The sequence below is a fragment of the Nyctereutes procyonoides genome, unplaced genomic scaffold (assembly GCF_905146905.1).
Source record: "Nyctereutes procyonoides isolate TBG_1078 unplaced genomic scaffold, NYPRO_anot_genome, whole genome shotgun sequence".
NCBI lineage: Eukaryota > Metazoa > Chordata > Mammalia > Carnivora > Canidae > Nyctereutes > Nyctereutes procyonoides.
This window is the reverse complement of record NW_026575046.1, coordinates 58,575,814-58,596,196: the sequence shown is the minus strand read 5'-3', so window position 1 is coordinate 58,596,196 and position 20,383 is coordinate 58,575,814. Positions and strand designations below refer to the sequence as shown.

Genomic DNA, 20,383 nt, shown 5'->3' with positions numbered 1-20,383 from the left:
CTGAAAGTGTCTCATCTGTCTGGGCACCTAGCAGTCACCCTTGACCCCTGTTGCATAGTTGTTGACATCGATTTTGTCTCCTTTGGGCCTGGGAATGGGAAGCCCAGCACTGCCGTGCAGAGAAGATTGGGGAGTGAGTCACGGCCTCTGTCTGTCTAGATAGATCAGGGTCTGCTGTGGTGACAGTCCCCAAATCTCGGAGGTTTATTTACTGCTCACACCCGATCCATTGCATATCTTTCTGTTGTTCTGTGAACCCCTACCGATTAATTGGAATATTCCTGGACACTTGGATGGAGGGACAGAGAATGTGATCAGTCTCCCCCTGGTTCTTAAGGCTTCCGCCCAGAAGCAGCATTTCGCTGGCTGAAGCAGCCATGTGACCCTAGTTATACGTACAGTGTGGGGCGAGGAAGAGGACTGGGGACATTTGGTGAACAGCACTGGAATGCCTCCCATCTGCCTGCCCTTGTGTCCTCCTCTGGGACTTGTTCTCAAGGCCTGGGTTGGAGTGTCACTGGAAACGATCATAAATTAAAGAAACACAGTTGAGGCAGAAGGTGAATTGAGGTGCCACGGTGGGGTGAACGAGAGTGCGCGTCAGGGTGATACCAGGTAGTCTGCGGAGGCAGCCTGCTTTCCGACCCTGGGCAAGTAAGTTATGGGAGTTCCTTGGGTCTTCTTTTGCTCATTCATTTATTTGTTCATGGACCCAAGGACTTGTGGTGAGTCCCAGGCCGTGGATTCCCCCCAAGCACACGTTTAGCTCCTAGCCCTGTGCTGAGGGCTGTACACTGGGATGATGACCCCGGATTTCTGTTACTGGGTCCTGGTGGCCTTTAAAGAGGGATGTTAACGCCCGTGGGAAGGGAAGTGGGCTTCTGCTCCCCATCACAGACCTGGCACCCCAGCCCTGAAGATTTTGGACATCCCCATGCTTTACCTTTGTGTGGCTGGTAGGGGCAGCCACCTTTTCTAGAAGCAGTAACAGGTAGGCCTTGCCCTTCCTCTTTCATTTCTGAGACCTTGGGGCTGAGCTTGTAGGCCTGCTGGCATGGAAAGGAAAGGTAACAAGGGCACTAAAAGATGGAAACACACGGAGAGCAAGTTTGATTGAGTGTGGGGCTCGATGGTTCTCTGGCCTAGCGAAGGGGTCAGAACCTCTCTGTTAATTGCAGTTTCCCACTTGAGTCACCCTTGTGGGGTGTTAAAGAGCTAGCTACACTATGGACCTTGCTTTTGTGCTTTGTCACCTGCATGGTCTCTGGTGACTTCCAGCAGGGCCGGGAAGCACTGGAGGTGGAGGTGGTGAGACCCCAGGTTCTTCTGTATTGGATTCACTTCCTGTCCTTACTCCTAACTCCTCCTTTTCCCTGGGCCTCTCTGCTTTCCCACCTGGAATAGAGGGCAAGGTCACGGGGGTTTACGGCAGTGGTCGTGCTCTTGGCTGCTCAGCAGAGTTGCCAGGGTACTATTTGGCTTAGGTGGATGCCAGTGTTCCTGGCTTGTCTTCTCTTCCATTACAGCAGTGTCCTCTCCGAATCAGTGTGGGGTATTTTCTACATCCATTTTCTACCTAAGAGCATATTTTTTGGTTCAGACAAGGGCAGGTGCCTGTGTTGGAACAGCACAGGCCCTGGCTGGTGGTGGGAAGTGTTCAGTGCCTCCGCCAGTCAAGCACGAAGACGAATAACATTGTCTGGCTTGTAGGGTAGACAGTGGAGGCCAGCTTCAGGTTGTATCTGCTTTCTAGCTGAGTGACTTAGAGTATCTGTCTTTAACACACACACACACCCCCCGCGTGATTTTCTCCTCTGTAATGAGAGAAGAGTCTGCCCTTCCTGTCTCTCATGGGGTTACTGGGAAGCTCCCGTACACTAACCTCAGGTCTGAGAAGCAGGACCTGAGCCCCAGGATTAGTGAGGCCCGATGCTCTGGTTGGGGGCTGCTGCCGTCACAGTGACAGCTCTCGGCAGAGTGTTCACCGGAGCTGATTCTGGGAACCCCACTTCCTCTACTCTTGGGCTTGGTGGAGTTGGGTGGGGCTGGGCCGGGCTCTGTCATGCTGTGGTTTCTCTCTTGGAGGCCTGGTCAGCTAAGCTGCAGTGGGCCTGGGCAGGGTGGGGTTAAACCCTTCACTTCTTGGGGTCTGTTCTGCTTCCCTTGCTGAGCAGCCAGGGAGAAGGTTTCGAGTCCTGGTGTCCATCAGCTGGATAACTGGAGGGACTGGCCCCGCTCTTGTTGGGCTCTGTCAGCGGGCGCCATGTGGCTGCGAGCCACAGCAGTTGGCTCTAAAGTGGCCTCTGGGATCGTGGGTGAGAGGTGAGTTCCTGGTGCTCTCGGAGACTGTGTGTTCCCTGGGATTTGGGAGAGCTAAGACTAGGCTTTCCTGGGGGTTAAGATTTGGGGAGACGCAGGCCAAGACAAGGGGCTGGGCAGGGTTTGAGCCCAGAAGAGGTCTGATGACCTCTCTGGGTTTTCCCTGACTATGTGTACCAGCTGCTGGGGCCTGTGCCAAGCTATCTGCAGGGCCCAGAGAGCTTTTTAAAAGAGAGGCTTTGAGGAATTCCTAGTCCTGACACCCAGGAGAGAGTCCCTGGCAGCTGCTGGAATGAAACGAGTGTCCCCTGAATCGGTTTCATCATCTACACCCAGAGGTCCGAGCCGTGAGCCTGGGAGGGCCGAGAGCCGGAGCATCTCCCAGGACACATAGCCCAAGGCAGGGTTTCATGCTCACAGTCTCAGAAGCCAGCCCGTTGGGCCACCCGAGAAAAGCCTGGCTTATCAGAAGGTGGCATTAAGGAAAAGAGCCACCTTGTGCTCAGATGTGGGCCTCCTGGGGAGGGGTGACTGGGCCCCACACACCCACTGCAGCAGTTCACGCCACCGCGTGACCTTCAGCAGCAGGAACATCATGATCCTCCATCTGTGCCTCCGGCTGCTGTCACCAACTGCTCTGGAGACAGGCTATGGTTGCTCACGGAGTGGCTTTTGCCATGAAGAGACCTCCCTCCTGCCTGGCCCGCCTGCACATTGGCGGTCTTATTTCAGGCCGATGGGTCTGTCCCCGGGCCTTGGTGTGGAAGGCCAGCCCCAGCCCCAAGCCAGGTGGGTCCCACCTTTTTGGGTCCCCGAAGGCTTGGAGCTCCGTGTTGCTAAAGAGCATTACTCTGACACTTGTTAAGACAGCAAAGCGGACTTGATGTAGGACTACTGCAACAGGGAGGAGGACTTCTGCTTGGGGTTTTGCAGTGGGGAAGAGAGATTGGGCTCCACCTCAAATACAGCCTGGAAAACCAGAGATTAATAGCCAAGGGGCAGAGTGGTGGAGGGGGTTGGCGGATGGGGCGTCTCGGAGAGGGTAGGGTGATCCTTCGATGACTGACCTCAGGAAGGCAGGCTAGGGTGATCCGCTGTTACCCCGGGGTTCTTAGAAGCTGAGGTGCTCAGGCATGGAGGGTGAGGGCTTCTGGGCTGAACAGACTCAGCAGGAGTCTCGCGGCAGCTGGCCTGTGCGAGGACGGAGATGGCAGCCCTGGGTCAGGCCTGGCCTTGCGGAGGGCTCCAGAGAGCCTGGCTAAGTCTGGTCGAGGAGAGCCCGTCTGTCAGGATTCCGAGGCTTGCTCCTGGTCCTCGCGCTGCCCTGAGCTCCTCACTGTCCACTCTTGTTTCTCAGGAGTGGTGGCTCTCCTTGTTTCCAGAAACCTGAGTCCTCCTCTTTAGCATCTCCCAGCTCCTTACTCTCGGCTGCTGGATCACCCCTCAGCACCCGCGAAACAGCCTGGGTTCCCTGCAGCGCCCCCCACCGCCCACCCCCGCCACTGGCTCCTGTTGCCAAAGCTGTCGGGGTGCCAGACAGCAACCCTTTGGGGCTGGACGACCCTCCCTGTCTGGCCCTTGTTCTTTGGCCTCTGTACCCTGTATTTCCTGTTCTCTCCATCCTGGGCCAACCAGTCTGACAACTTTGTGGCTCACCCTCCTCCTAGGGATTGAGCTGCCTCATTTGTCTGAGTGGGACCCAGGGAGGTGCTGTGTGTGGGGGGTGTGGGGGTGTGGGGGAACTGTACTCCAGGGCCTTCTGGTGAGAGCCCCGCAGCTCTTCCCCCTTCCTTCCCCGCCCTTCCCATCCCTGCTTCCAGCCAACCACTCATGCTACTGTGCTACTCCTTGTTTTCTCTCTGTCCCTCCTCTCAACCTGGTCAGTCCCCACACTGATGATCTGGTTTGGTGTATCTTCTGCTCCTGGGACAGCTCCTGTCTCAGCAGCCAGCTGCTTAGGAAGGAGGCCGCCTGCTATTGTGAGAAAGAAGGGGGTCTGAAGAGCACCTGTTGGCTGTGGTTTGGGGGCTATCCTCACTCCTGAAGGCTCCAGGCCAGAAGCTGGCCCTGTACCCTCACAGTCTCCTGAGTCCTAGGTGTTTTCCGTGACATACAAGCAACGGTGTAAACGTGGACACATTTGGAGGGGGCGTGTTGACAAGGGAGTCAGGTGGTGGTAGTGGCGGGTTTTCATTCCCAGGGGGCAAGGAGGAGGGAGTGGCATGTACCCAGGTGCCGGGGTGGCTCAGGGCCCCTCTGGGTGAGGGTAGACAGATGACGTAGTGGGGCAGGTGCCAGTTGAGGTGCCACAGGACTGGGTGTGTTGAGGATCAGTGCTTACTTAGGGGTGGGGGCCTGGCCCACTCACGCAGGAAGATGCCTGGAGAGGGGCTGGGCTTGGTCTGATGGAGGGTTCTAGTATTCAGGGCAAGAGCTGCTGAGGGGTTGCGGAGGGCTCGCTGAGAGGGGCAGGGACTTGTTTCCTGGCAGCTGAGGTTTGATGGCTCCGAGTGCCAGCCTGATTCTGCTTGTTGTGAAATCTCATTTGTGCTCTTTAATTGGGGGGCTACTAGTTGAACATTGAGCAGCCATCAGAGAGCATCTTCTGGAACGGGGGAGCCAAACATACACTTTGCCCCTTTGCAGCCTTCTTTCTCTGAGGCCTGGGCAGCCTGTGAGCTTGAGGTCATTAGATCTTTGGGGTGGTAGCCTGGGGGTGGTGGCACTAAGTGGGGGCCTAGTTCTGCTCGGGAGGAAGAGCTCCATTCACGAACCACTCCCTGCCTTCCAGATGGTCTCACCCATACAGCCTGGCCAATCGTGGTGGTACTAGGCATTGTGTCATACCCTTCAGAAGCAGGAGAGACTGGGATGGTTATTATATTGTTCCTTAGGGGGAAAATCACTTGGAGGAAATACATCAGTGCTTCTGAGTGCAGAGTATTGACATGCAGTTAAGGGAGGCTTTTAAACAACATGTGTGTATCCCTTTAGTAAGGAATAAATATACAGACCCATCTCGCCGACTCCATTTTGCAGTTCCCATTTCCCGAAAGGTATATGAATGGGGTTTAGTGGCTAAGGGATCAGGGTTTTGAGCTGGGATTTTGGAGAAACTGTTTTTAGCCTGTACTTGGAGTTGGGCCAGGCCTAGAAATCTGTTGAAATAGCTTTCTTTAGCTGCTAAAATTGGGATGGGTTCTTACCACTAGGATCTTGAGTCTCACCAGCGGCTGGGGAGGGCCCTGAGAAGGGTCCGCGTCTGAGGCCCGGGATGCCGGAGGCTCAGCCTCTCCCCCCACATGTGCACATTGCCTGAAGCTTGGGGTCTTCCAGTCTCCCCAGAGAGTAGACCTGCCCCCAGGGGCCCTCCTTCAAGTGTCCTTTCCGCCTTTGGCAGAATCTGCTCTTGGTCTTCCTGGGAAAACTTCTATTTTGGGATCCAGGGAGGAGTTGTGAGCAGGGACCTCTCTGAGTTGGTCCTCTTTTTTTGATGACAGAGGCTGGCACCCCTTCCCCCACCTCCCCCCACTTCTCCCCCCGTCCTCTGTTCTGGGGAGATACCAGAAGGTGCAGGCGGAGAGCTACAGGTGTGTTTTGTTTTGTTTCATTTTGTTTTGGCTTACAGTCACAAACATGAGGGATTTTAAATGTCAATTTAGGTTTGACTTTTTAATTAAAAAATGTATACATGATAAAAAAAAAAAACTGCCACATAAAGATACACAGTGAAAATTAGCATTTCCATGCCTGACTCCTTCAGTTCTGCTCCCCTGAGGCCTCCATCACCAGCTGCTGGCTGCCTAGTCAAGCGTCTCCTCTCTGTACTCCTCTTGTTTATCCCCTTGCTAGTATACTAATTACTCTGTTCTGTACTTAGTGATTTTTACCCTAAAGCTTATCTTGGGATTGCTCCATGTCAGCCCAGTACAGTCCACTCTCCTGTAACACGTTCTTTTGCTGCGTGGTAAACCGTGATTCACTTTGTCAGCCTCCTATTGATGGACGTTGAGGTTGCTTTCAGTACCAATTCTGTCTCTGGAAGCCAAGCTGCAGGAGTGCCTTGCACATGCTCACAGGTCTGTAGTAGACGGCTGGAAGAGGAGTCCGGGCATTGAGTGCTTAACGAGAAGAGAGGCACGTTGTTTTGATTCCAAGAGGGAGAAGGAAAGTTTCCAAGCTTTTTTTCTGAGGGATCTTGTATTTATTTCTGCAGGCAGAGCCCAGAGCTGGAGGGCACACTGTGGGGTGCTGGTGGTCTGGTTCCCAACACAGTCTGGTTTTGGTTCAGCTCAGGTTAGCCTGTCTCCGCAGAACACCTGTTGTTTGCAGCTTTTGGCTGGGCCCTGTGCATACTCAAAAGTGTGTAAGAGGAGGCAGCCGGAGCCAGGTAAGGTCTGGGGAGGGAGGAGAGGCTTTGCAGATGTGGGTTTGTGCAGGACTTGGGTAGGGGTGTGACCTGGGAGTCTTGGCTGAGAAGCCAGGAGGGGCTCTCGCATCCACTTCCTCCCTCGGTTTCAGGGGTTGGTGTGAGGGTCAGGCCTCCTGTCCTGGCTTCACCAGAGCCTTTGTTGTTTCTGGGATGCCCCCCACCCCCCCCCGCCCCGTTCTGCACTTTAGGCCACTTTGTGTCTGATTGCCACCCTGTGATTTTAAAAAGCCAGTGTGGAAGGCACCTGGTCTAAATAATAGATGGGTTTTCTCAGAGGGCTTCCTTTCAGAGCAGAAGCGGGGTGGGGGGGTGGGGGTGGGGGGTGAGGGCAGCTGAGTTCTTCCTCCAGGGTTGGGCTGGGAGGAGGGAGGGAGGAATGAGAGAGAGGGTGCTTGTGGGAGCCATGGCCTGGCATCCTCTTGGGAGTTCTGGGAGCCCTCCATCCTCCATCCGTTTCCCCATCCCCGTGGCCACTGTGTGCCTCTGAAGTGACCACAGTCTTTCCGTCGGTGGCAGGGCCAGCGGGGAGATTTTCAGGCAGAGGAAAGGGGGCTGCTGCGACCCTGACCGAGAGGGTTTGCTGCCGGTGCCCCTGCCCCCTCTCTCCCACCGTGGCCATCACTGGCTGCCCCCAGGGGAAATCCAGAGCTGCCGTGCCCATGGCACTGCTGCCTGGGGCTTGGGGCTGCCAGTACAGAGGTTCCCATTGTGGCCTGGTGGCCGCGGGGGCTGACCTGTAGGGCCGAGGGGGTGGGGCCTGGGGAGTGACAGTGGGGCTATTCACAGGCCGCCCTGGTTTCCTGCTGCCTCCCATTGTGGGTTCTTTGCGCGGGGCAGGGCCGGGGCCGGGGGTGGGGGGGGGGGGTGGGGGGGGTGGGGGGTGGGGCGCGGCCCGGCTGCTGTTGTCGCTGGCCCCCCCTGCTGGTTGCCTCCTCCCCCCCCAGACGGGGTGGTCACGCCGGGTCAGGTCTCCCACCAGAGTTCTGAGCAGCCGGGCGGGGGGCGGGGGGCGGGGGGCGGAGAGCCGGGCCCCCGCACCGCACCTGCCGGAGCTCTCCTGCGCGGGCGCCCGGGCCCAGGTGCGCCAGGTGCGCCAGGTGCCGTCGGCCCCAGGCCCCGCTGGCCCTGCGCCTGGCGCGGCCCCGTCTCTGCCCGGAGCCTCCACGCCGCCCGAGCCACGGCCATTTTCCTTTGTTCTGCCGCGTCCGCGCTCTGGAACATTCGGCGGCGGCGGCGGCGGGGGCGGGGGTGGGGGGCAGCAGGCAGGGGGGTGCAGCAGGCAGCAGGCTGGGGAGGCATGCGGGGGTGGGGGGGCAGCAGGCAGCAGGGTGGGAGGCAGCAGGCTGGGGGGGGCAGCAGGCTGGGGGAGGCAGGCTGGAGGGCAGCAGGGCAGCAGGGTGGGAAGTCAGCAGGCAGGGGGAGGCAGGCTGGGGGGCAGCAGGGTGGGTTTTTTTTTTTAAGATTTTATTTATTCATGAGACACACACACACAGAGACAGACATAGGGAGAAGCAGGCTCCATGCAGGGAGCCCAACGTGGGACTCCATCCCGGCTCTCCAGGATCAGGCCCTGGGCCAAAGGTGGCACTAAACCGCTGCGCCATCCAGGCTGCCCCAGGGTGGGAAGTCAGCAGGCTGGGGGGGGCAGGCTGGGGGGTCAGCAGGCTCCGGGAGGCAGGCTGAGGCAGGGAGGCAGGCTGAGGCAGGCTGCGCAGGGCAGCAGGCAGCAGGGTGGGAAGTCAGCAGGCTGGGGGGCAGCAGGCAGGAGGCAGGTGCGCAGCACCAGTGGAAGCCCCCAGGACAGGAATCTTCCCACTGAGGCAAAGATAGGCGGTCCCCTGGCTGTACTTGGTTCTCCCAGCTGTACCCCCATCCCCCCAGGAGTGTCAAGATCTGTTTGATTAGAGGTCACCCCCCCTTACTGGATCAGAATCTTGGTGACTTGTACAGTGGGGGCCTGGAGAGATCCCACCTGTTAGTGGCCACAGAGGGGGTGAGAAAGATGAGAGGGCGAGAAAAACACACAGCACCTCTGGAGCGCAGGCCTCCTGGTCTTTGACAGGAAAAGCTCCTCCCAGGCACCCAGTGTGGTCTTCCTTGGCTCTGACCCCCCTCCTCAGTGGAGTCCATGATGAAGTCCTGGGAGGAAGAGCTCCTGGCAGTTAGTGGCACAGGTGGTTGAGAAAGTTTTTCTGTTTTTTTTTTTGGTCCCTGTTTGGTTGTGGGGATTGTTCTCCCAGCTGCCCCTTCATGTCTGCCTGTGTCTCACCTCCCTCAGGTTTTGGTGGGCGTAACAAGAGCTCCCTCCTGGGGGGGCCAATTTCACCCACATGGGGGGTTGCAGGCAATGCTGAGGGCTACTCCCTGGCACTTTTTTCTGGAGTTGTGTCCACCCCAAGCCAGAAGTCTCTTGCTTTGCTTTCTAAACCGCAGCCAGACTCTGAACAGTCACCTGCCTCTGAAGTAGAGTAGTTTTGCATGAGAACGAGTAATTTGCACTATTTTTCTTGTGTTTAGCATTTTATCTTACCCGTCCAAAACCTAGCCATCTTTGAAATCAGCCTGGCTCGTTGCAGGGGAGGAAAAAGAATTTTCCCTCTGCCTTTCTTGGTTCTTGACTGAGAGCTCCTGTAATAAGAGATAGATGAGCCGGAGAAAAACAAGTTGAGCAACAGGTACACCTGCTTCTGTGAGAGAGATCCAGGAGAACTTGAGGAACTCCCTGGAAATGGCCCAAGCCCTCACCTTAAATATGTTTTCCAGCTACAGACACAAGAAAGATGATTGGGGCTGGGAGAGAAGACCTGGAAACAGGATAACATTGTTATGCAGATTTAAGTTGGGCTTTGTCTCTCAAGTTTCTTGTGATTTAGTGTCACCCTCCTCTTCCTGGTGCTGAGAGGAGACACCCTTTCAAGTGGAGACTTCCCTTGTAAATGTAAATTTCCCTTCAGTAACTTCTAAGTAGTTTTCAGAGCTTCTCCCCTGCTTGCTGTTTTTTAAAAATAATGAGATCAAGATAATCTTTATACCAGAGAGGCAGATTTGGGGGTTGCAGATCCTGCTCCCCTCCTCGTTAGCCAGGTCTCACAAATTAGGGAGTGAGTTCCGGCCCTGGACAGGGTTGCAGTTTGGAGTGTTTGTCATTTCGGCACATGCTGTACAAGACGCAGCAAAAAGAGCTAAGTTTCCTTTCAGATGCATTAAAACGCCGGTGCTGCCTTGAAGGTAGTTGGACGCAGAGGGGTTGGAAAAGGTCATGACTGCAGCAGCAGGTGCTCTGGAAAAAGCTCACGGAGGTGCAAGGCTGGGGAAGACAGCTCTGCCACTTGCTCGCTCCGGGTGACCTTGGCAGTTTTTCCATGGGCTTCGGTCTCTGGAAAATGCAAGGGTTGGTTGCACAGATGAACTGCCGAAATTTTTTAGCTGTGACTCTGAGTTCTTTGATTTCTAATTCCAAAGTGATTGGTCACTACCTTGACAGCCCCTCTTGTTAATTCAGGATCTCTTGGGGGAAGAAAGTTTATCAGATGGGATTAACGGAAGGCATTCTTCCTTAGGTTCTTGAGGGGTGGTGGTGATGGTCAGCCTCCGCAGATGTCTGTTGTTTTTTTATATAGAAGCCCACCCACCCCAAGGCCTAACCTGTACTGTCAGTTCTCAAGGCCTGGGTGTGGCCGAGTGAGTCCCCAAGGCCCGCATTCCCTTTTTGAATGGTGGGCTCAGGGGAAGAAAGCAAAAGCTCTGCATTTTACCTTCCCTTAAAGTGAGCCAGGCTGTTTTAAGCAAAAACAGAAACACTGACAGAAAGATACCCTCTGTACATAAATAAATATTCCCTCTCTTCTTCCTGTGGGGGGTTAGGTTTAACTTTTATCTCTAAGATAAAAGTTGTAGATCCCAGAAGCCAGAACCGTCTCTTTCGCTGGTGCCCCTTCAGGATTGGTTTCTGGCCCTTTATCTGCCTTTCCCCACCCAGTCTTCATCCCCTGGGCCTCCTGGGCCTAGCCGCCCCAGTGGCTTTCCTCCCATTGTCTGCCTCGCCAGGATCAGCCTCCGTGTCACTGCTCTAGGCAGTGTGTTCCTGCCAGACGTCACGGGAGGCCTTCTTGGAAGATGCCCAAGAGTCAGGGAGTCCAGCTTCTCCAGTCACTGGGCTACATTAGCCTCCACAGCTGTGAAATGGGAATAAAAATAACCTGTAAGGATCCAGTGGGATGCATTAAAATACCAAAGACCCAAACTGCTCCAGGAAAGCGGATTACACACCCGGAAATCTAATCGCAACCAGGGTGGGTGGACTTTCCTCCCATGACTTGTCCTAAGGCTTTCTCTCAGGTCCTCTCCCTTCAGAGCACTGGCCACAGGCCTGTCCTGGGCAACAATTGGGCGCTGCGTGAGCAGCTTTTGAGCTGCTTTGACATTTTCACAAAATTCCCAGGTGATCTGCATACACTTCAAGTTTGAGAAGCCCTGGCTCAGGCACCTGAGCTAGGCTGCGCCTGCCTGTTGCTCTAACACCTTCCTCAGTCTGTTTTGTGGTTTTGCAGACCTTGCCCTCTTGCCCTCCTGCCCTCCTGAAAGTCGTCGACTTCACTCAGGTCTGGCAGCCCTGACTGACGGCTGTGCAGTTTCCAGCAGCTATCCCTGGGTGCAGGCGGGGGGGGGGGGACCCCGGGGGGGGGACCCCCAGGAAGCCCTTCTGCTGGCAGCTGCGGGCACCTCCTCCAAGCCTGCTGGCGAGGTCATCCTTGGGGCACGGAGCCGAGGGGGTAAGAGGGGGTAATCGGAGCCCTCCTTTGTGAAGGGTGGCAGGGAGCCTCCCTCAGCCATCTGGTGCCACTCGCCCCACCCCATCTGTCCCAGCTGGACGACAGATCAGAATCAGGTTGTAAATGTTGTTTTTTCAATAGAAACACAAAACATTCTCTAGAAGGAGGTTATGGTGTATGTTGAAGTTCAAATGAATAGTTCAGAAAGGACCACACATTTATTTTTGTAGCAGAACAAAGTTTGAGGTCTCCCTTGATAGCACTAGGATCGCCTGCCCACCTTGTTCTGGGGGGGTTTGGGGGCGCCAGTCTGCAGGCTGGAGGAGACGGGGCTCCCTGCACAGCCACGGGGCGGGGGCGGGGGGGGGCTGGCCTTCTGGGACTCTGTTTAGGGACTGAGCTGCTTATCTGACCCCTCTCAGCCTTTTCCAGCAATGTCGCACCACTGATTTGCATTAAAAAAAAAAAAACTACCCTCCCCCCCCATTCCTTTTTTCTTTGTGTTTTCAGGGCGCAAAGTTTTCTTTATTTTTTCCTAGCAGGCTTCATTTTTCTTAGCTTGTTTGGGAAGTTTGTTTTTTTTCTTTGCCCTATGAACCTCCCCCTGCCCCCACCCCGGGCTGTTTGCATTGCTGGGAGGAAGCCAGAAGCCAGGCCCTGCCCAGGCCTCGGGCCTCAGAAGGCTGCGGACCCGAGCAGGATTCCGGGGTGCTCCCAGTGCTGTCCCTGAAGTGAAGTGGGTTGGTTGTCTCAAAACACAGTATTACCGTTAGCAGACTGTGCAATTTTGGGTACAGAGATTTTTGATATTTTGGAACCACAATCTTCAGGCATTTCAGGCATGGAAAGTGGGAGGAAAGGGAGGCAGTGTGTGTAATTCTAAGTCTTACATAGTTTTGTGTGTTGGGGGTGAGCGGGGTGCGTGCAGGGCAAACTCCTGCAGAGAGCACACTGCAGATCTGGGCAGGCCCAACCCTCCCCGGAAGGGGTGGCCAAGACGCAGTCATTGGAGCAGAGCTGACTTCTCCCCACGCGTGGGCCCCCTCATCACCCGGAACGTGTGCTGTTGGGGCCCCAGCAGGGGCAGCTCTGCGGGGGCATCCGCGCCCTGTGTCTCATCCACAAGGCCTGGCCCTGAGCTGGGGCGCCCCCGGGTGGGGTGCTGTGGGTGGGACAGTTGGGGGGGACTCTGCTGAGCTGCAGTGTGGTGTCCCCATGTCAGGGCAAGTTAGCAGCTGTCTGGAGGCGGAGCTCTCACCTCGTTCACCTTTAATCCATCATCGCTGTAGATCATTTCCTGACCAGCTTCCAGCCTCCTCCTCCTTCCTTCCTGCGGGCTCCTGCCCTCCAGCACCTTCGAGACTCCTGGATTCGGGGAGGGAGGTGTGGCCCCAGGCACCGGAGTCAGGCCCGGGTGTCAGGGTGAGTACTCAGTCTCCCCAGCCTCATTCTGGGTGCCTTGCACACAGCAGGTGCCCGGACATGTAGAATCAAGTCTGGGGTGTTTGTCTCCCACAACAAAAGCCTTTGCACTGGGAGGGACTGGCATAGCGGGTTTGCACACTGGAGGATTCCTTGGCACACCTACGGCAGCCTAGGGAGCCCTGCGCCGGGCCCTTAGTTGAGAATTTCAGGGGGGCCTGGGGCGCACCCCGAGCCTCCCGAGGTCTGCACCTCGCAGCGTGTTGGCCTCCTGGGGTCTTGCCCACGTTGGAGATGTCACTGTGAACGGGGTCCAGATGCTCCACGTCGTGTGTACTACCCGCTTCTGGGGGCAGACGTTTCAAGCACTTAGGGCTGATCGGGGCGCCAGGCCCCAAGGCAGCGGGGGCTCCCCGCCGTCCGGCCAGCCCATAGCTTCACCTGCCACCGCAGAGGGGACGGCAGCTGGGAAGACAGGGAGGTGCCGGGCCTCCTTTCCCAGCTTTCTGAGAAGTTGGGGGGCAGCAGCTGTGGGTGACTAAGCCCTGCCTCACCTGGGTGGGCCTGCGCATCTGGATGCTGCCTGGTGAGCTGCTGGGTGAGCTGTGGGATGACTCACCCTCAGGATATCTCCCGGGGCCCCAGGCTGGTTGTTTGACCTAAGGTTGTAGTTCTGTTTGTTGGTGTTTGTTTCTTTGTTTAAGGAAAATGGCCACAAGCTGTACATTTTGATTTGAGGCCACTTATTTTGTAGAATCTCTCTTAATCAGGGCAGACCCAGTGACTTAGCGGTTTACTGCCTGCCTTCTGCCCAGGGCCTGATCCTGGATCGAGTCCCATGTCGGGCTCCCTGCACAGAGCCTGCTTCTCCCTCTGCCTGTGTCTCTGCCTCTCTCTCTCTCTCTCTCTCTGTGTCTCTCATGAATAAATAAATAAAATCTTTAAAAAAAAAAACAACAACTCCCTTAATTGGAATTTCTTAGATTTTTCCTTCGGATTAGATTCATGTTCTGTGCTTTCATCAGGGATACCACAGAAATGTGTCCTCAGTGCATCCCCTCTTGGAGGGACCCGCATTGGCTTGCCTCATTACGGGTGATGGAAACCGTGATGACGTAGTTAATAAGGTGGGCTCTGCTGGGTCTCTCCCCTGCTGAGTTACTTTTATGTTCTCTGTAATTAATAAGTGTCCTATGGGGAGATACTCTGAGACGACATAAACATGCTGTTTCTTATCAAACTTTCATCAACTTGTTTTTAGAACCTGTTCCTGTCTGAAGGTGTCTCCCAGATTCACATGTTGAAATCGAGTGCCCGGTGACTTAGGTCATGAGGGAAGAGCCCTGGTGGATAGGATTAGCACCCTTCAGAGAAACGCCACAGAGCTCTTGCTTCTTCCTCCAGGTGGGGGCCCAGCCGAAGGTCCCAGCTTGGAGCCTGGAAGAGGGCTTGCTCGACCATACTGGGGCCTTGATCTTGGACCTTGGATCCAAGGATCCTTCTGGATCTTGGATCCAGAACTGTGAGAAGGAAATTTCCCTTCTTTATGAGCTACCCACTCTGTGCCACTTTTTTTGTAGCAGCTGTAACGGACCCAAACAGAACCCACTGATGATTCTTTTTTTTTTTTTTTTTAAGATTTATTTATTTATTCATGAGAGACACACACACACACAGAGAGAGGCAGAGACAAAGGCAGAGGGAGAAGTAGGCTCCATGCAGGGAGCCCAATGTGGGACTCGATCCTGGGACTCCAGGACCACGCCCTGGGCCAAAGGCAGGCGCCAAACCACTGAGCCACCCAGGGATCCCCTACTGATGATTCTTGACAGAAGATTCTGGACATTTCTTTCTGTCCTGGTTGCCGAACAGTGATATTTTATTTCCATGAATTCCTTTCTACATTCATCATTTGGCATTCTGCTGTAAAGAACTTTCTCTTCTCCGTTTATGTATCCACGTATTTATGTATATCAAAGTGGACTCACTGATTCTTATTTTACTCAGTGAGTTACAAATCCATTTACTATAATTGATTATTCTGATGCTCAGATTCTTCCAGATTTGGCCAGCAAGGGTCCCTTCACACTGACTGCTGTGAAGGACAGCTCTTAAAAACGTGAATTTCCAGGTCTGTCACAGTTCTATTGAACTAGTCTCTCCGTGTGCAGTTTGGCAAGCGCTCCTTCAGTGATTCTCCTGTTCTTTGGAATTTGGGATCCTCTGGGCCAGACCCCTCATTTTCAAGTGTGTGCCTCATGGAGCCTCCCCTTTTCCTCTCAGACTCCTGAGATGAGTGACCTGCTCTGTCTGTCTTCGTGCTGGGTTTCTGGGTCAGAATTTCTTTGAACAAAAACTCCTATAGCTTACAAAGTAATAAAAATAGTAAGTTTGAAAATCACTGGATGAGGTGACCTCCATTCCAGCCCAGCATGGTTCCCGCTGAGCCCTTGGCTCTCCGCTTCCCTCCTCCGACCCACTTCTCTCCCTCCCTCTGCTTCTTTCCTGGTGACAGCACTAAGGTAGACAAAGGTCTCACCTCTCACTGGATTGACAAGGAGGCCCTTTGGTGCGCCTTAGACTCAGCAGGTTTTGGGTTGTAGGTTTTGGTGGTGGAAACTCCTAATGCTGTGTTTGCTAAAGTTCAGGGTTTCATACAGGAAACCAAGCGTTAGAACCTCAGGCTCATGGGGGAGCATGCTGGGGCTTGGAGCTGGTGGCCTGGGCTTTTCCTGGACATCCACATGGAGGCCATCCCTTGGGCCTCCAGTCTCTGAACACTGGGAACCTTCCTTTTCCCTCACTTGTGTACCAGGAGCAGGGTGCTTGTGACCCCGGGTTAAGGGAGGGTGGCCCACCTTCATCCCCGTGTGGCTTTATAGTGTCTTGCCCTGAGGAAGAATCAAACTTCTGGATACCTCTGCGTGGCTGCTGCCGCCATGTCAGTTCACACTGTTTCTGGCAGACCCTGGCCATGAGGAGTTGGGCCCTCAGGGGAAAGGGCTAGAGCAGGGCATAGATGGGGCTTCTGACTCTGAGCATGACTCAGAGAGCAGTTGAGAACTTGTGGATCTGAGCCCTTCTCATTGTGGGTGGCTGTGCCTTGGGGCTGAGGCCACCTCACTCTTGTGGGCAATGAGCCAGCCCACTCTGGCCTGCCTTTGTGACCCTCTCTCTCACTGGAACCTATTCCCATTCTATAGTTACCCATCCCTTCCTAGACTTGTCACCTGAGGCCTGCCTCTTTCTTTGGCCTGAGAATGTTCCCCAGCACCCAGTGAGCCCTGAGGACTCTCTTTTCTCTTTCTCTTTTAAAAGATTTTATTTATTTATTCATGAGAGACCCAGAGAGAGAGAGAGAGGCAGAGGGAGAAGCGGGTTCCCCGATGTGTGATCCCGGGACCCCAGGATCACACCCTGAGCTGAAGGCAGGCGCTCAACCGCTGAGCCCCCCTGGGCATCCCATCTCGTCTTGGGTGGTAGGGATGTCCAGGGCTTAAGCTGTGTTACCTGGAAGTGCAGCAGGACCCCCAGCTCCCTTGGAATCCGGCTGCCCTTTCCTGGGATGGGCCTGTGATTAGGCCAGATGCTGATGCTGGGGCCTTGCAAGCCATGTGGAAAGGTCGAGCCTTGGTGAATGGCTGACTGGAGAGTGAGTGAGAGAGGAGACAGCAAGGGTACCATGGGGAGTGGGGGTCCCAGCTCAGGTTACAGGTGGACAGTGCTGCTGGGTAGAGCATAGTTCAGCTGGGACCTCTGCTTAGGGTTCTGCGTGGCCCACACCTGGGTGCTGGCAGGGTTGCGTTCCTTTCTGGACGCTCTGGGACTGATCTACTTCCAAGTTCATGCTGGTAGTTGGCATCATTCAGGTCCTGACTGTTGCAGGTGTGAGGTCCTGCTTCCTTGTTGACTGTCAGCCAGGGCTACCCTTAACTCCTGCTCCACGCGTGGCTCCTGGATCTGGGATCCAGCAACAGGGCACTGCATCCTTCTCCTGCTTGGAACCTCTCTACTTCTGCCCTCAGCTGGTGGGAAGCTCTGCTTCTAAGGGCTCACATAAATTACATGGGACCCACTTGGATAATTTCACAGTTTTAAGGTTGATTGATCAGTTATCTTAATTACATCTGCAAGTTTTTTGTTTTTTGCCCTTTCTTTTATATGGTGATAAATTACGCTTCCTGGTTTTTCACTTTGCTCAGTAAAAAGATGGCAACTAAAAGTATTTTGCAGTCTTCCTAGAGATCTGGGTGTAAATGGGTGGATTGGGACACACCTAACTTAACTTTATTATAGAACTCCACAAAAGTTAAAGGGACTTTTTATTTATTTATTTTTGAAGCTTTATTTATTTATTCGAGAGAGAGAAAAAGAGAGAGCCAGTGGGCAGGATAAGGAGCAGAGGGAGAGAGAAAATCCTCAAGCAAACTCCTCTCTGATCAGGGAGCCCGACCGTGGGGTTCAGTCCCAAGACCCTAAGATCACGACCTGAAGCCCAGGGCGCTTAACCGACTGAGCCACCTAGGTGCCCCAAGGTAAAGGGAATTTTTAAAAAGGAATCTGTCTACAAGGACAGGAGGAATGGGAGAAGAAATGACAAGAAAAAATTTGCCAGCCAGGAATAGATGGATGAGTGACCCAGTTTAAAATATGGAAGTTGGTGTCACCACATTGTTATTTTGGGTTTGGGGTGCAGAGAAGCAGCCGACATGGCCAAATGTAAGAATTAGTGGAAAGTAGCTGACATGGTTAGATACTTGGTTTACTTTCTTTCCTCTGTGATGCTTGGTGACACCCTCTCCCCTTTGCTGGACATTGGAGATTTATTCTTTAGAAGGAAACACCAGGGACCTATGAAACTCTAGGGATTTCTGGAGGTGCATATGGAAGACCACATCCCAGCCTTCTACTTCCATTTGGCTTCCAGGGAGGAGAGTCCTCATTGAGGGAACCTGAGTGGCCCAAGAGGAAAGAATTAGTGAAGCCAACAACAAGGATTTCCCAGCAAATTCTGGATCAGCCTACACAGAAACTCACCTGCCCCAGAACTCAAGGCCTCTAGCTAGTTTTTAGGCATTTACCCTTCCTCATGACAATTATTTTGTTATGAGGAATACCAGCATCTGAAGAAGATGCCTAAAGTGAAAGGAAGCAAAACAAAGAGAACAAAGAAAGCAACTTGAGAGAAACATCCTATTTAGAAAGAAGAACATTTTGAAAAAAATTAGACCTTTTCCCAGAGATAAGAGAAATCTCCAATCCATGAAATAAGAACAGGGCCCTATAAAAAAGAATATTTTTAAACCAAAATGATTAAAAGTTTAAAAGATAAGGGCAAGACAAGAGTATCAGACTGATTAGAAGGTAAGATTGAAGGAACTAGTAATCTAGGAAACAGATAAAAAAAAAAAGATAAGATGGATAATAGAGCAGAAGGATGAGGCAGGGTTCCCATTACCTAATAGGAGTTGCAGAAAGAGAGAAATTCAGTGAGAAAAATGATAAAAAAAAAAAATTTGCCTAGAAGGATACTGGTTTCCATATTGGAAGGGCTCATCAGATGCTGAGCCAAGTGGACCAAGACGAACCCAGACCAGTACCCTGAAGTTTCAATGTGCTGGGGAGAAAGGGATGACCCTACAGCTTTACTGAGAGAAAGAAACACATCAAACACGCGGATCAGGAATCCAAGTGGTTTCACAGCTTCTCCGTACGCTGGAATATAGAAGAAGGTAGAGTGACACTCCTGTCATTCTCCATGAAATTGATTTCCAGTTCTGTACACAAACTTCTGTTCAGGAATGAAGATAGACTAAAGCTGTTTTCAGGCATACCGTGCCTTTTGCGCTGAAGCGTTTCTTCACCAAGGGGAGCAAAGACTGGATCTTTCACGGGCTGTATCCTGAATTGAGGTAAAGGGACTTCTGTGCACCAGTCCAGATCAAACTCCATAGGCTCCAGGGAAGTGTTCTTCTGGAAGAAGAAACAGAAATAGAACATCTAGTGTGAATGAACTTACTGAGAGGAGACTTGGACAACTGGCATTGAATTTGGGGTTGAATATTGAGAAGTTTAGAGGAAATCAAACAGAAAAATAAGAGAATTATTAACTCCAGAGAACAAGAAGTTGTGCAGGAAAAGTAATTATGGTTTATATGGTTCACTCCAATGGCAGAAGTGGTCATAATAATGTTAACTGTGAAAATCACTCTAGCCATGGCCAGAGTTTAATTGGGGTGGAGGTACAGGAAAGGAGAAGAGTAAAGGGGCCTGGGGGCCAAGTGGTTTCTGGGGGAGTAAAAAGAGTCCCCTCCTTTCCTTCCAGGGTAGGAAGTAGGTAGGTAGTACCTAGACCTGGAAAGCCAGGGAATAGTAACGCAGGCCTATTTATTGTATACAGAAATTTCTAAGAGCCATTTTATGGGGTATAAATATCAAGACCAGCTAGCAATTGAAAGGGTCCCCTGGAAATGTGAAGGGAGGCCTGGCTTAGGTTCTGTTTTTGTTTTTTGTTTTAAAGATTTTTAAATTTATTTATTCATGAGAGAGACAGAGGGAGAGAGAGGCAGAGACACAGGCAGAGGGAGAAGCAGGCTCCATGCAGGGATCCCGACGTGGGACTGGATCCTGGGCTGAAGGTGGGGCTAAACCACTGAGCCACCTGGGCTGCCCTGTTCTTTTTCTCAAAAAACTTTTACAGTAATTGCTTCTTAAAGGAAGTTCAGGCATGATCTTGAAAAAAAAATTGAAACAGCAAATCTAGAATGCATGGCACACCATAAGAGGAGGCGTTGTTTCATGAGGCTCAGTTGCACCTGCGAGTATGTGGGTGCTGGCTTGATTTTGTTAGTGTGTTTCGTACTGTGGGTCACGGTGAAAATGTGAAAACCAGTGTTCAGTGGTTTCTCACTGCCAGTTCACTTCTCATACTTCTGAACTCTTCCAACTATTTTACAGTTGAGCATGTGCTTTTTTTTTTTATTAATTAAAAATAAACAATTTTTATTTTTAAGCCGGAGCTTGGACGCCCGGGTGGCTCATTTGGTTAAGTGTCCAGCTCTTGGTTTCAGCTCAGGTCATGGCCTCAGGGTCTCCTGGGATCCATCGAGCCCTCAGTTGGACTCTGTGCTCAGCCCGGAGTCTGCTTGAGGACTCCCTCCTTGTGCTCCCCTCGCTACGTGCACACACACTCTCTCTCTCCAATAAATAAAATCTTTAAAAATAAATAAATAAACAGGGAGAGGGAGAAGGAAGGAATCGTACAGGTTGAAATAATCCCAAGGTAGACCAGCCCTGTCTATAATGCCAGTAGAGGTGATCACGTTGGGCTAGTAACCTCTGAGGTTGTCACACCCTCCCCCCAGCAATGGCCAGTTTGCATTGCAGAGGTGGTCATGGTAAGTACAACACTGGAGATGTTTTTCCAGAACCACTTAGA

General features: G+C 53.1%; 1 protein-coding gene across 6 annotated transcripts in view; it reads left to right on the top strand.

Annotated features, from left to right (window-relative positions):
* Window positions 1–20,383, top strand: part of TSPAN14 (tetraspanin 14) — a 55,765-nt gene that overhangs the window by 3,921 nt on the left and 31,461 nt on the right. For 2 of the 6 annotated variants that reach the window (XM_055324956.1, XM_055324955.1), the window contains one exon: window positions 12,813–12,945. The exons of 1 other annotated variant lie outside the window; for it this stretch is intronic. The gene's annotated coding sequence lies outside the window, so the exon portion shown is untranslated. Of the gene's footprint in view, window positions 1–4,073; window positions 6,710–11,881; window positions 12,946–20,383 lie in introns of those variants that run through there. 3 more of the 6 variants (XM_055324954.1, XM_055324958.1, XM_055324953.1) reach the window with 3 other exon arrangements.